Here is a 13,210-nt window from a genome sequence, read left to right on the forward strand (position 1 = left end):
AAATGCAAATTAAAGAAGGGAATGAAAACAAAGCAGCCGGGACTCCCCAGCACAGCAGAGCAAAAGCATAGCTTAATCAAGCATAGACTTTTCCAGAAAAAAGGGAAAGTGTCTGTCTCGAGAAAGTGAGAGGAGCCGCTGATACCCAGGTATAAATACCTCAGTTGCCCCTATAATTATCTACAAAGTGTTTCATTGGTCCCCAAAGGTCCTAAGTGTTCTTTTCTGTTTCTGACTGGCCACCTACCCATTCTCCTTTCCCTTTTTAGCAATAACTGTTGACTGCTGTTTACTGGTAATTGTATGGTGGTGACTGTGAGTCTCGTGATGTTTGTGGCATTTGTGGTGTGCCTTGTTCTGTAACTGTGACCGTCACCCCACTTAGTGTTACAAGCTGGACACTGTTTTATGTTAACAGGAACCAGTAGGGCTGCCTGAGTCATTATGTTTCCATGCCCCGAAACCTTTTGTTTATTTCTGGGACCCTTTTATGCTTCCTTAATTTTGGCCACCAGACTTTCCTTTTCATTTTCCTGAATCCCCCTTTTTTGTCCCTATTCAGTTACTATCATTATGATGAAAAACCTATGTTACAAATAAAATAACAAGTTCAAGGTCAGAAAATTAGTAACCGGCAAAGATAGAATTCCAGTTCTGGTCTGTCTGGTTTCTCCAAACTGCTTGCTGGAGGCTTTCTAACCCTGGGCCTATCATTAGTATTCTCCCTTTGCAAAGGAGGAAGTTGAGGCACAGAGGGGCTCACTTGCTCAAGATGCCACATTAAGGAACTAGACAATGGGACCTGAACCTAAACTACTGGGCTCCAGAGTCCCAGTACATACCCACTGCTCTATGACAAGGGACAGCAATCAAGTGCATGCATTTCACCCACACTGCCGGAAGCCATCTGGTCTCAATTATTTTCACCATAGAAATAAACAATGAGTGCTTGCTTCAGCAGCACATATACTAAAATAGGAACGATACAGAGAAGATTAGAACGGCCCCTGCGCAAGGATGACACACAATTTGTGAAGCGTTCCATATTGAAAAAAAAAAGAAAAGAAATAAACAATGAATGTCAAGGGAGAAATCAAGTTCTTAGAACAGACGCAGGGTGTCATGTTTTTCCTGCAGAGTCATCAGGAGACCTAATCAGTATTTCACTTCTCTCCATCAGCTGAACTTTATCCTGGGCCTTTTGCCTTCTCCTCTCATTACAAATCTCCTTGGACATTTTCCTCGGTTCCCCCTAGATCCTTAGGTATTTTTGTCTATTTCTTATTGTTAACAGAATTCTGCTTTCTTAAAAAGGAGTCACCAATGGGGTGGCGCCTGTGGCTCAGTCGGTAAGGCGCCGGCCCCATATACCGAGGGTGACGGGTTCAAACCCGGCCCTGGCCAAACTGCAACCAAAAAAAAAATAGCCGGGCGTTGTGGCGGGCACCTGTAGTCCCAGCTACTCGGGAGGCTGAGGCAAGAGAATCGCTTAAGCCCAGGAGTTGGAGGTTGCTGTGAGCTGTGTGAGGCCACGGCACTCTACCGAGGGCCATAAAGTGAGACTCTGTCTCTACAAAAAAAATTAAATAAATAAAAATAAAAATAAAAATAAAAAAGGAGTCACCAATATCCAGGGGACAAAGGTGCAATCTGCTTTATAAAAGGCAAATTCTGACCCATCTATTTATACTTCATGGAAAAAGTAACCGATGAGGTGGGAGATATCTCCCCAAACATTTTGAAAACATAATTGTGGCCAAAAGAATTATGCCAGGGCCAAAAAAGGGGATGCTTTGAAAACTTTCACCCTAGCATCACTGTAGGCTCACATCAAATGCACAGGTGCTAAATGTATAATTATTGTATATAGGAAACCATACACAATGTCATTTCAAGTGCAAGTGTTATTGCTTCCTTGAAAAGAACTCATGTCAACCACTTTAAAAGATCCTGAACCCTTCCTCCCATAAGCCAATTTGTCGGTATGTGGGAAAGACACCCTCAAAATGATTCTCCATTAGGGTCACACGATAGTAAAAAGGCACGTCCCACAGAGATGACATTGGAAACATTTGAGGCTGACAAGTCCATTGAAGCCATGACAGGTGTTTATAAAAGTTGTTTGGAAATGGACTTCGCAGAGAATCACTTCTTATTTCAGGAAGTCAGCCAGGCCAAAGCCTCTAACCAATTTCACAAAATTGGTCATTATATTATTCAGGTAATATATTTAGGATATTAAAAATCAATAATGCTGCTGTTTTCCTTTATAAAAGATATAAAGAGTCACTGCCTAGAGTTCCTGAACTTGTACCTCTAATGGAAATTTTTAAATGAAGTGACAAAGTGATTCTTTTTTTTTTTTCTTTTTTTTGCAGTTGTTGGCCAGGGCTGGGCTCGAACCCACCACCTCCAGCATATGGGGCCTGCGCCCTACTCCTTTGAGCCACAGGCGCTGTCCTGACAAAGTGATTCTTATAAAATCAGATTGCATGCAATTTCCCCAGTTTGCCTCCCTCTTCCTCTGCTTTTCCTATAATTTTTTAGATATTTAATAATGTTCATTGTGTGACTTTGGCGGCAGTAGATTTCATAATTGCTTGGAATTCAAAATGTATTAGTATTTCAGATCGAAAGCAGAAAGTTTCAGGGAGGGGAGCAGAATTGGATCCCTGAGCCAGGTCTCACCTCCAGGATCTTCTGCTGAGAGTGGGAGTTTGCAGGGTCCTAAAAAGAATACCGTGGTTCCCTGCTCCAGTTCAGAACAACTGAATGATAGGCTCAGCCAATCGGCAGAGGAAAATCAAATATCCACCTTATTACTGAAAGGTGTCACAGCCAGGGCTCAAATCTTATAGTCCCTCTTAAAAACTGTGTGACCCTGGATAAGTTACTTTATAACAATATGGTCTTTCCCAATCTTATAGTCCCTCTTAAAATCTGTGTGACCCTGGATAAGTTGCTTTATAACAGTATGGTCTTTCCCAAGGTCATTGTGAGAACAAAACAAGAAAATATCTGTCATATGCTTTTCACAGTTGGTAGCACCCAGTAAATACTAAACTTGCACTTGTTAGCTCCTATTATTATCTTCTTGCAAAATGGAGTCAACAAAAATACAGTGCAACTGAATCAAAAAAAAAAAAAAGGTAGAATTCTGTATGTATACCTTCAAAAAAGTAACATGGATTTTGAAATGTTGGGGCTCAGAACACATTACACCAAAGTATGGTCCTCTGGCATGCTGAATACTTGCACTAAGGGAGACTGGAAGACCTCAGAAGCAGCATCTCTGTCCCCTGCAGTGAGTAGTAGAAACCAGAATTTCTTTTTGTCAAGGCAGATCATAGACACCAGAACTCCTTTCCCCTAAAGCAATCCATAAAACCTAGAGAGGTCATGCTCTTCCTTCTCCTTTCTCCTTAAAGACTCCCATTCCGGAGGGATCCTGCTCTATACCTGGGGGGAAGAACACTACACGGAGGTCAAGAAGAATCTAAACAGACAGGAGGCTGGCTTCCTGCCTTAGGCTGCTACATTACTTCACACCCTTTTCCAATCACATCTCCACGTGCCTATCCACTCTTCGTTGAATCTACGCATCAAAGTGGGCAGTTTTTCTGGGTCTTGGGGTCTTCATTTTTGAAGGCTCTTGCGTCACATAAAGCTGTGATTAAAAAAACGTGTTACACTGTTCTTTTGTTAATACATCTTTTGTTACAGGAGTGTCTGCCATGACCCTGATGAGGGGTGAGCACCTTTCTGCCCCTCCAAAAGCATTAAAATTCTAGTTTAGAAGCACAGAGATAACCACTCCTCTTGCCAAGTGGGGGAAAAAAAGAAAGAAAAGGAAACCTGAATCCATAATTGTTTTATGATGCTAATTTCAATTTTATAGACATGTTGTGAGCTCTCTTTTTCAGAGTCTGGTATTGATTGTTTCTGTATCTTTAACTCATAACCAGACCATATTTGCACACATAAACTTTTAGAGAGGTAATGAAAAAGAGAGATACTCTCACATACATCTCACTTCTGGTTGAATGGAATCCTTAAATCCTTACAGGATCAAGGGAGTTATGTGACCAGACACTAAACCTGGATTGTGATGGTTTGGAGGTCACTGAACTTTATCACACTGCTCTGCACTGGTCAGACCACATCTACACCATCATCCCAAGTTCTAGGGCCATTTTTAGGCTCTTCCCGTCAGTGGACACAATGTATTATACAAACCTGTAACTGCAGAAAAATCTGTGAGGTTGGGTTTTCTGGGAAAAAAATGAGTCTGAGATTCTGAGATTTTCATGTGGGTGATTTTTAGGAGAGGTGCTCTTGTCAGTGTCTCCTAAAATGTCGGGGTTTCAGAAATTTGCTACGGTCCTTGCTTCTTGGAGCACTCTTGGTTGAAAAATGACCAGACACCCCAAAGTAAAGCAAGCATGAAAGGAAGTTTACTGAGGAAGAGAAAGATAGGTTTACAGAGCGAGAAAGTTTGCAAACCAGGATACATTCACCATGGACAGCAAATAGGCCTCCATTGCCAGGGCAAGTAGACAAAGAGACAAAGGTTATAGCCAGCGGTTCTCTTTTATACCACCTGAGTCAGGCCTACTTGGTGGTTCAGGGTCACCTTGGAACTAGAGTCTTACTGCACATGGGAAAACAGAGTCTTACTACACCTTGGAACCAGAGTCTCACCCACTAGCCTCTGTGAGAGTCCATTGTGGGGTGTGGACCACATGATAATTAGTCTTACGCCTGTTCTAGGTCACCTTCAAGACCCTGTTGCACCTGTTGCTAGGCTACAGCGTCCTCTACATCCTTTTGCAAGTGGAAAACTTGCAAGTTCTGACTGGTAGAGCAGTAGAGCAATCCCTCCTCCCCAGGTGGGAGCAATCACTTAGGACAGAATTAAGCTGGGCAGCACTGAGATGGGGGCCCTGCCTTGTCCTTCTTCCCAGGAGATTTCTAACTACCTAACACTGTTAAGCACAGCACTGATGAGGGATAAGAGAGCAGAGGGAGACGAAGCAATGGGCTTAGTTTCAACGATTGAAACAGTTGCATAACCAGCAGTTGCAACAGAGACCTGAGCCCAGGTCACAGGAAGCTCTGGAGCTGGGAGGACCCTGCAGAGTTGTCCTCTGGGTCCTGGTCATTGGTTATCATCAGGAACGGACAATAACCTCAGGCAGAGGGCAGCAGGGCTCAGCTATTGGCTACTATCAATAGCCAATTATCCCTGGCAGCAGAGGACTGGGATCCTGATTTTCATATGAAGAGTTCTAATAATCAATATATCGAATCCCATAATGGCATAAATGTATTTATGATCTATGTACAAATGACTTAATAAAAAAAAAGAGTTCTAGCAGTGAAGCACAGCATCACTGCTATAGCTTACACAACTTTAATAATACTTGCCATAGAAATAACAATGGCACCGAAGGATGTAATGAATTAGCTTTTATGCACCGCCTTCTATGTACCAAGTTGGATGCTAACCCCTCTTGCACATTATATCATTTGATGGTCACATAGAACCTGTTATTCTAATCTCTAAATGACCGGTCAGAAATTCGAGAGTCAGAAAGGTTAGGACATTTATTCAAACTTCTGTAGCTGGTTAATAACATATTCAGAATGTCAGTCCATCAGACCCTAAAGCCTGGGATCCTAGGCTTTTGGAAATAGCCACATAATTGATTTCACATATATGATTCCTGACAATGATGCTCTGCTTAGAGGACTCATGCTCCCTGTTTTCCAGACGAGGAATCACCTTGAAATCTCAGCTCATTGTAAAACACCGTCTAGATTGGATTCAAACCCAGGTCCACTTAAATCCAGAGTCCTTTGTGCTTTACCCCAAACTACACTGCCTCTTAAAAAGATGCTCATTGCTCTAAAAGAACCAAATTTTAGATTCAGGAGGCAACACATGTGTTGTTACCCTAATGGCCCAGACAGAGTTGTGGGAAGAAGGTTGCCCGAGTTCCTGTGACCCCAGACTCTCAAGAACCCCTGGCCAAGGGTTTGGAGGAATCAAGAGAACAATGGGGGACACTCCCAGTCTCAAGCTGCCGGGTGGGGGGGGGGAGGTATAAAGCAAAGCAAGCTGGAGGCTGCAAGTAACCGCAACTAGTCTTCCATTCATCATCATCACTGCCTCTGAGCAGTTGCCTAAGTGGGAGAGACATTGAAGCTTCTCGGCTTCATTACATTAGAGTGACATTCTCCTGAGTGTTAAGAAATGCATTGACCTCCTAGGACCTGAGTCTCTAAGCAGGAATGTGACAATCTCCAGGCCCATTCATTACCCGTGTTATCACAGCACTCCCCGAGGGTTCACAAAGTTAAAGTCCGCCTGCAAATTGGGTTATCCCTGAAATAACCTAAAACATGAATCAGGGTGGTTGCCAGAAGAAGGTAGAGAGTGCAGAGATAACAGCTCAGTTTAAGACAGGCTTGAAGGAATTTCCAAAAGTCCTCAGGCCAGCTGACATGCCTGATCTGAGTGCGTGGAGCCCATTTATTCCTCATTTCCTGCCGTGCCCCCTGACCTATTATTCCTTTGGTGAAAAATAAGTTATAGAGGGAGATAACTATGGTTTCAATGCTGGCTCAGCTGGATGAGCTCAGACATGTTCCTTAATCTTTCTGGGACTGGGATTTCACTTCTATAAATGAAAATAACAAAAACAATGTTTATAAGGGTGCCTTGTAAACGTGGGCTGTGTGTGGTAAGTACTCAAAAACAAAATGAAACAAAACAAGCATGAGTCCTATCCTCCCTCCGCCTTCTTCCTCGGTTCACCCAAATAATAAAACCTAAGTATCATCAGAGCAGAAAAATGGAGGAGCAACTTCAGCATAAACCAAGCTGAAGAGCAGAGAAAGTGTATTATGCAAGCAGCGTCCCAAAGAGGAGCAGCCCATTCCCAGCTTTGTTAAAGCCCCAGGAATTTTTCATTTTATTTCAACAAATACCCACCAGGCACCCTACCTATTAGGTGATAGGCCCTGGGATGCAAAGATAAAAGAAGACATCAGCTCAGCCCTCAAGGTGTTCTCACAAAACCAGTTCTCATGTCTGTGTCCCCTTCAATCATTTGACGGAACTTGGAAAGTGTCAAAGCCTTGCTATGTGCGGTCCCCAGGGTGCCATATATGATCATCTTTTTACTATGCCTTGAAGCCAAGATGATTAGATTTAAAAATTTTTTGGTCTTCCTGCAGATACAGTATTTGCATATCCAAAAAAGCCACACTGTCATGGAAGCCGAACTAAAGCAGCAAATAAGGTTGTTAAGAACTCAATGGAAAGGATCTACCCCCCCACCACCACCGTCTGGATTCAGTACTTTAGCAGGCATGTGGGGAAGTGCATCTGCACCCCCAACTGTGGCAAAGAGCAGAATCTGCATTTTGTCCTAGAAAGGCCCTCCACAGTCAGCTGGCTGAAGCAGAATTCAGTGGTTAGGCTAAACACAGGTCCTACTGAGAATTTCAAGAAATTATGCTCCGTGGCCTCCAAATGAGGAAAAACCAATTAAAGCACAATTCATTATTACATTCTAAATATGGGCCAAGTTGGGTCCCCTGAAACCGATTAACCTATTAACTGCATGTGCTGGAAATGTGTTTTCACATGTCTTCAAGAAAGTTAGTCTAAGCTGGAAGTTTAACAAACAAGAGAAATCAACGAGGGATAAGGTGGGAAAGGGTCTGTGAGTCCTGACAGACGGGGGCAGAGAAGCAAACAGAAGAAATTATTAGATATGTATGCAAGACCCTGCTCTCAGCAAATGAGAAAGAAGGGAAAGAGAGAATAGAAAACTAAAGAAAGATAAAGTGGAAGAAAAAGGGAGGGCTGAGAAGGGAAAGTGGAAGAGGGGAATATATTGAGCACTAGTGTATGTCAGGCATTGACCTACTGCTGTAAATATCAGATCTCATCTGTCTTAGTAAGTGCTCATTCTGCAGAAAATTGAACCCATGGAAATTAAGTAATTTCCCAAGGTCATATAAACTAATAAACAGTGCCTCAAAGATTCAATTTGACCATTCAGGGCCAGAGCTTATTAACGTAATTTGTACATAACTTGCTATGTCTTTAGTTTGTGTGTAGTGTGGGGCTGATCCTTAGACATCTCCACTGTTTTATTCCCCTTCCCATACCAGCTATTCTATAAAACCAATGGGAGATGAAATGCCAGGGGCCAAGCTGAGCAGACTAGAAGCAGTCTGCACTTGCCACTCTCAAGGAGAGGATCGAAGGTTGAGGGCAGAGGTTCATCTGTGGATGGACAGCCTTGGAGAGAGTATTGTGAATCATCAGAGAAGCGAATGGAGACACTCAATGCCAGACAGAGATAGGCACAGTGATCACTCAGCAAGATCAGAGGGTACCTGGGGGAAGCGTCCATACACAGGGAAGGGTTGGGGGAATCTCCAGTGTTGTGCACTCCCCCCCTTCCCCAGCAGACACTGAAATCCAAGCTGTGAGGATTGGAGTGAGGGGCTCCCCCACTAGTGAGGGGCTCCCCCACTAGAGCAGGTCTCCAAACTGAGCAGGCAGCTGCTAGAGACTGCAGCAGCATTGCACTAAAAAGTGGGTATGGTGGGGTCTCACCAACTCCTGGTCCCAGGTCACTGCAGCAGACGCAATCTGTGCTTTCAGCACCAGAATGCCTGGTCTGCAGAGGGGTCAGCTCCACTGCAGCTGCCTCCCCATTATACCTGCCCAGTCAGAGAGGGAGTGGGGATGGGGCACTCTCACGTGCACTGTGACCAGGTGCTGTGCACCCCACTGCCCCCCGCACTAGCTGCCTCCCAGGGCTCCTAGCACAGCAGGTGCCCACCAGCCCTCCACATCTGCAACCCACGTCTTCTCATCTCAACAGCACCTGCCCCAGACACCTGACTAGCAAAGCAGCATCTACCACAGTCAGATCCAGGCAGAGGAAGAGCTACAGCCACCACAACTCCCCAGTGTGCCACCACATGCTGCTCCCAGCCCTGCCAGCTGTGGGTGGCCCAGCCACTGCAGCCCAAGGAGCCTCCTGGCTGCCAGCTGCAGTCCTGCAACCTGTAGAGGACCCCCTACCACTAAGGTTCCATACCCCACACAGGCACACACCCCCCCCAGTTCCCACAACTAGACTTGCCACTGGCAGCAGTCCCCCAACATGCCCAGACACCTGCCAAAGTACCAACTGTGACAGGTCCTGCCACCAAGTCCTGTTCTGTGTCCAGGTGCTCACCAAGGTCCTACGACCCAGTCAGGCACTAACCAAGATCACACCGCCTGCTTCCATCAGGAGAGACTTGCGTAGCCTCCCACTGAACCTTTCAAGAGTGGCCTGGAAACCAACACACCAATCCGAACAAATATCCTCCTGCACTGGCTTGGACTGTGAAAACCTCAGGGGATTGGTATGACACAGGCAAAGGGCTGCGCTGTGGTGCACCTGCCCCTCTCCCACCTGGTCAGTCCTCAGGAGAGTAGGACACAAAAGTACTATCCAGGAATTCCTCCTCCTGCTCACTAAGTGGGAGAGTTCCCAGCAAAAAAGAACAGGTGTGGGGCAAACCTGTCAGCTCTGAGCTGAAAGAAGTTTCCAATGAGAAGAAATTAGCAAAAGAATTCTAGCAACATGGAAAAATGAGCCAGTGTGACACCTCAAAGGATTACTATAGATCCACAGCAATGGATCCCAATCAAAAAGAAAATATCGAAACGTCAGAAATTCAGAATATGAATGGCAAGCAAGATGAATGGGAGCAAAGAGGAAGTTAGAAACCACAACAAGGATACCAGACAAATATATTATGACATGAATTTTAAAAAGCTCCGGATCAGACAGATGAACAGCTGGATTCTACCAGGCCTACAAAAAGAACTGGTACCTCTGCTACATAAGTTATTCCATAACATTGAGAAGGAGGGAATAATGCAGTCTGGACATTGGCCTAGCCAAATAATTTATGACTAAGACCCCAAAGGAAGATATAGCAACAAAATAAATAAATGGGACTTAATTACATTAAAAATTTCTGCACAGAGGAAATAATCAACAGAGTAGATAGGCAACCTACAGAAGGAAAGAAAATATTTGCAAACTCTGTACCCAACAAAAAGCTAATATCCAGAATTTACAAAGAAAAACAAATCAGTAGGAAAAAGACAAAGAACCCATCAAAGAGTGAGCAAAATATGTGAACAGAAATTTTTCAGAAGAAGATAGAGAAATGGCCTAGAAACATCATTAATCATCAGGGAAATGGAAATGGAAATTGCAGTGAGATACCACCTTACCCCTATCAGAAGGGCCTTTATTAAATAGTCAAAAAGCAATAGATGCTGGCATGGATGCAGAGAAATAGGAACAGTTACTTATGCACTGTTGGTGGAACTGCAAATTAATACAACCACAGTAGACAACAGTATGGAGAGTCTTCAAAGAAATAAATGTAGACCTACAATTCAGTCCAGCAATTCCAGGGCCGGGTATCTATTCAAAGGAAAAGAAGTCATTTTATCAAAACGACACCCCTACCCAAAGGTGCATCACACCACAATTCATGGTTGCAAAGATGTGGAAACAACTTAAGTGCCCACCAATTTATGAGTGGATAAAGAAAACGTGGTGTATATGTTTATACCAGGGAGTACTACTCAGACATAAGAAGGAATAAAATAATGTTTGCATCAATTTGAATGCAACTGGAGACCATTGTCCTAAATGAAATATCTCCAGAATGGAAAACCAAATACATGCCTTTTCACTCATAAGTGGGTGGTACACTGTGAGTCTACACAAAGCAATATAAAGGAGGTAGGATTCCAAGAAAGGCAGAAGGGTGGGATAAAAATTGAACTGTTGGGTACACTAGAACACTATTCCAGTGACAGACGCACCAAAATCCCTGACTGAAGCATCACAGGAGGTAGCTAGGTAACAAAAATATTTGTACCCCCTTAATATTTTCAAATAAAGTAATAACAACAATAGTAATAATAAACCAGTAGCATATAAAAGGATCTTTGGGGGAATTAATCCATACAAAAGAGAACAACACTGCTGAGTTTCTCACCCAGAGAACCTGAACTGTGTGGCCCCAGGAGTTGGACGTCGGTACGCAGCCAGGCATGGCCGTTGACTGACTTACTGCAAAAAGGTACAAGCTAGGAGGAATCTGAAACGTGACCTCCAACTGGGATCCATTAACTTAACAAATATGCATAGAGCACCTACTATGTCAGACACGTTCGTTCTAAGTGTTGGTGTACAAAACAGGACGGTGCCTCATGGAGCTTGTGGAGGTCACTGATAATACACTTATGGTGAATATGAAGTGATGCAAAGGAGATGAAGCAGGATGGGGGCTAGAAAGTAGCAAGTAGGGTTGAGGCTACGAAAACAAGGTGGAGGCTACTTGAGATACATAGGGTACCTGGGGGAAGGATTCCAGGAAGAGAGGAAGGTCAAGAGGGAATTGCTTGACACAAAGAAAATCAAGAAAGCTGGCGTTGGCCTCACGCCTGCCTGTAATCGTAAGGCTCTGGGAGGCCGAGGCAGGACGACTGCCTGAGTTCACAGGTTCGAGACCACCCTGAGCAAGAGCGGGACCCCTGTCTCTAAAAATAGCCAGGCATTGTGGCAGGCACCTGTAGTCCCAGCTACTCAGAAGGCTGAGACAAGAGAATTGCTTGAGCCCAAGAGTTTGAGGTTGCTGTGAGCTGTGACACACACTACCGAGGGTGACATATAAGACTTGGTCTCAAAAATAATAATAATAATAAACAAAAAATAAAAAAAGAAAGCTGATGTGCTTAGGCATCATGAATAAGAAGGAGAGTGTTTGGAGATGAATTTGATGCCCTGACTATCTCTCCAAACTGGCTATGGGAGCACTAAACTTACTTCCTCTGGGCACACAGCTAAACTAAGTTTCTCAGCCTCCCTGGCAGACGAGGAATTTCACCACACCATGTGTGTGATGATCGCTGTAATTGAGAAATGGAAAAATATCATGGAAGCACAAAAACCATAGTCACAGACTCTGTCCTGGGGCTCTAGGAAGTCTTCCTAGAGAAGATGACATCTGATTTGGTTACTGAAGGGTAAACAGGGATTTTCCAAGTAGAGAAGGAGAGCCAGGGCAATTCAGAGGGAGGAAATAGCACAGAAATCCCATACCCTTAAGCATCAGGGAGCCAGTGAAGAACTATATAATATATATAGTCAATGTTTAATTTCCGTTATGATACTATTAGCTCACAGAAAGCAGGAGATGTCTTCAAGGTAGGAGGGAAGGAGAGAGAAAATGAGGGAGTGAAGGAGAAGGAAAAGGGTCTATTTCACATCCAGCTCCAGGCGGTGTACCCATCCTTCGTTACCCAGATCTGGTCTCTCTGCTGAGAGGGAACATTTAAGGTTCATTTAAGTTTTATTTGCCTTGTGTCTATGTTCATTTCACACCATCTGACAGCTGTTTTAGGCTGTTTCACCAGCCGGTGGAAGCATGATCAGGTCTGAAATGCAAGCCGTAAATAGTGCACATTACGTAGTAAAGCTAGATTTAGTGCATAGTACGTTTTATTAATGTTGCAACATTTCTTGTGTATTTTAAGTTGTTATTGATTTTTGTTTAAAAGGGCATTTTTATTACAAGTACATGATGTCAGGAAAATAAAGGCCTCCCCTCGCCAAAGCAAATTTGGGTTAATTTGCTGTAAGTGATCTGGAAAACCCCAGCTAGATTTGGCCGGCTCTGATTATGTTTCCCCAGTGATCTCCTCATCCACACACCTCTTTGTGGAACTGGATAGCATCTTCACCTGGTCCAGGGTTAATGCCAAGGATGCAGAGAGCATTTCTGGTACTTGATTTCATTTTTGACCATGAAAAATCACCCCAGCTACAAGTTAGCACTTACGTAAAGAACATAAGAGATAGGCTTTTGGATACTGGAGTTTTATTTCTTCACTAACTCTGTATCCAGGTGAACAACCCAAACCCGGGATCTCACTGTGGAACACAATACTACAGATTGTGTTCAAGACTATCATCTGCCATATCAAATACTCTTCCCACCCATTTCTCCCCCATCTCTTTCCTGACCCACCGTACATTTCCTTGTAATTTAGAGAAAAGGGTATTCTGCACCATCCAATATGGTAGCCACTAACCACAGGTCA

At 43.8% G+C, this 13,210-nt stretch overlaps 1 non-coding gene across 1 annotated transcript; it reads left to right on the forward strand.

The window, feature by feature from the left end:
* Positions 1–945: 945 nt before the first annotated feature.
* Positions 946–1,051, forward strand: LOC128580043 (U6 spliceosomal RNA). Its single transcript, XR_008378404.1, has one exon. It is a non-coding gene; the product is annotated as a U6 spliceosomal RNA (small nuclear RNA).
* The last annotated feature ends 12,159 nt before the right edge of the window (positions 1,052–13,210 follow it).

Source organism: Nycticebus coucang, chromosome 2, assembly GCF_027406575.1.
Source record: "Nycticebus coucang isolate mNycCou1 chromosome 2, mNycCou1.pri, whole genome shotgun sequence".
NCBI classification, from domain to species: Eukaryota; Metazoa; Chordata; class Mammalia; order Primates; family Lorisidae; genus Nycticebus; species Nycticebus coucang.